This window comes from Alligator sinensis, unplaced genomic scaffold, assembly GCF_000455745.1.
Source record: "Alligator sinensis unplaced genomic scaffold, ASM45574v1 scaffold1032_1, whole genome shotgun sequence".
NCBI classification, from domain to species: domain Eukaryota; kingdom Metazoa; phylum Chordata; order Crocodylia; family Alligatoridae; genus Alligator; species Alligator sinensis.
The window spans coordinates 672,872-675,701 of record NW_005842450.1 but is presented as its reverse complement, the minus strand read 5'-3'; the positions used below and the strand labels follow the sequence as shown (position 1 = coordinate 675,701).

The window sequence follows — 2,830 nt, the reverse complement described above, 5'->3', positions numbered from 1 at the left end:
CCGCCCCCCCCCCCCCCCCCGCGGGCAGGGGCTGGGGGCCCCGCCCCTTTGCACACGCGTGTGCCCGCATGAGGGGCACCAGCGCCCTTTGCACACGCATGTGCCCTCACAGGGGCTCCAACCCTCTTGGCACACGCGTGTGCCCTCCTGGGTGTGCAGGGGTGGGCCAGAGCTCCCCCCTGCAGGCGCAGGCTTAGGCTTGGAGAGGGTGGTGTGCCCCCCCCGGGCACGGGCGCAAGGGGCCGCGAGTCGTGCACACCCCCGTCACGCGTGGGGACGCGTGTCTCGTGCGCGGGCGTGCACACGCTGGGGGGGACAGCGTGCGAAGAGGAGTGCCGCGCGTTCGGCCCGAGTCCTGCCCGACCAAACCGCCGCCTCGCTCTCGACGGCTGCTGGGGCGCGGCACTCGTGACGGCCGGACGGCGCTGGGTCGTGCCCGGGGCGACCGTCCGGCCGTTGCTTTGTGACCTCGTAACCGGAGCGGGGGGGGGGATCACAGCCTCGACCGCTCGCGCCGCCCGTCGCCTCCCGCTTTTGTCTCGGTGGGACGCAGATCCCCGAACGCCGCAAAGCCGGCGGGGCGAGGGCAGGCAGCCGCTGAGAGATGAGCAGGTATAAAACGTACCGTGGGCCAGGAAGAAGGTAATCTAATGTTGTTCATCTGGGGCGTCTTGAACACTTTTACCAGAGAGGGAGAGAGACCAGCCTGTTTACAAAACAGCGGCGACCGCGAGAGGATTCATGTATGACGAAAGGTCAGGGCGGCTGGGCGCAGCAAGCCTGCCCGTTTCTGAAGGGACGGGGCGCTAGCAGGGGGTTGTGATCAGAAGCATTCAGGTGAGATCAAGAAAAATAAGAATTACATCAAAAAGTCCTTCCTGCCAGTGAAACCTAGCAAGCGTTTCGAGGAAGCATGAATGCCCGTTGCTCGCGGCACTTACAAATAGAGCGGCTGAAGCAGATGTCCTGCCGAAAGCCAGTCCTGTACGGGCTCTACAGGCCATGGGCAGATTGAGTTAATTAGTCTCTTCTATCTTGCTTCTAACTATTCTGACGATTAAATGGTCAGATTATCTTGCATTCAAATTGGGGCATTATTTATTCTTTCAGGCTTACAAAATAGTACGTCGTGGTGCGTTATAGAAAACAAGACTCTCAGCTTTCCCTGTAGTCAATTAGGGCGTATTTTAAAATGCATTCATCTCCACCATGCAGCTTCATGGATTAGAGGCCGTTTGGGAGCTGATCCAGGTCTCTTTGGATTTACTAATTTCACAAAAGGAGCCGTTTCCCATGGTATAAGAATAAAGGTGCTTTGATGGACAACAAATAGCATTTACCAGGTCATGTATCCAGCCCATCCTACGCTGGTCCTTGCAGATCAAACTCGGCAGTGACATTTCTGGAGATTATAAACTCTCGTTATAGGTGAGGCAAATGTATGTTCAGATTTGCTAGAATAACTTTTAACGCTTTTCATCAGGAAGAAGATTTCAACTAAGTGGCACAAGAGGAACAGCAGTGACCAGTATCGGTGGAAATGGGTCTCGGTGAGTTATCACGACAGTCCTTCAAACAAGGGGTGAGATGAGTTGAATGAACTGCCTCTTGTGTAGTAAAAATAGATCTGGGATGTTCAGGGAAATGGGAAAATGCTGTAAAGCAGGATTACTGAATTCATTTGGACAAGGCAGTCCCAGAGGCTTGACAAAGACAGTGTGATGTCACTAAATGTGTATCTGTGGGATAACAAGGGGAGAAAGTGAGCACTGGGACCTTCACCATTACATTTTTTTTTGTTTTAAGTTCAGGATGCCCATAGGTGAAAAGCAATGCACTCTAAAAACTCTACAAGGAGATTAAAACTTTAATTAATATCTCTTACAGAAGCTGCACTTCTGTGCAGAATGGTATGAATTATATTGATTAAAATAGTGTTAGCGTGATGTTGTAGCTGTGATATTCTAGGAATTATGTGAGAGGCAAAGATTTCTGGCGGGGGGTGATAGCTTCCAACTTCATGGTTGGAATAAAGTCAGGCAAGCTTTCTCGTGTAAGACATTCTTCATCGGAGACTTGAAGTAGAGAACTTGCCATTACAGAATAAAAAATGCAGTATATTGTGCTATATTTTGGCACTAGAAGAAAGAGAACTGAACTGAGGGAACCAAATTGATCGACTGGGATTTTTTATGTACTTGCTTTATAACTTTGTTCCAGCTGTTGGAAAAATTTCAGACAGGAATATTTCGTGGTGGGTGCTTTTAAAAAAATGGCTCGTCTGAACCTTCTCACTGCATTTTACAGCCTATGCCGCCGTGGGTCCTTTGTGTCACCCATCAGTAAGCAGCAACACGGTTTTGTTTAGAAGGGCAGCTGAATGTGCTAATGACCCAGCATGAGTCACCATCTCCAGCCTTCCCCTCAGTGCAGGGCCCATAAACTACTAGCCTCTGTGAATCAGATGTTATGTGACATGAGCTTTGTCTAATGCAGAACCTTGTAAAACCAGGCGGTGTTGAATCACTTAGTACTTCAGACCTGGGACACACAGAATATATTTAATCACTTAGAGGTACTGGGGCAGAGCTGGCTTGTGTGAAGGGTTTCAATAAAAGTATGTTGGGAAAGGAACAATGTTGGAACTTCTAAGGTATGCTGGGCTGTCTTCAGTTTATACAGCGTGAGAGAGGCATGAATTGAAGTTGGGGAAAATGATGGAAAATGCCGCAGGACCCAATCCTAAAATGGGTCCTGGAAAGAAAATGGGCTATGATCAAAATGTCATGTGCTTTGTGATACCATTATGATAAGAAAGGAGCTTACATCA

At 49.8% G+C, this 2,830-nt stretch overlaps 1 protein-coding gene across 4 annotated transcripts in view; it reads left to right on the top strand.

Moving 5' to 3' along the window:
- Window positions 1–106: 106 nt before the first annotated feature.
- Window positions 107–2,830, top strand: part of KIF3B (kinesin family member 3B) — a 14,029-nt gene continuing 11,305 nt past the window's right edge. Inside the window, exons 1-2 of one of the 4 annotated variants that reach the window (XM_025212199.1) lie at window positions 107–612; window positions 1,484–1,550. The gene's annotated coding sequence lies outside the window, so the exon portion shown is untranslated. Of the gene's footprint in view, window positions 613–651; window positions 838–1,405; window positions 1,429–1,483; window positions 1,583–2,830 lie in introns of those variants that run through there. The other 3 variants (XM_006030486.3, XM_025212201.1, XM_025212203.1) reach the window with 3 other exon arrangements.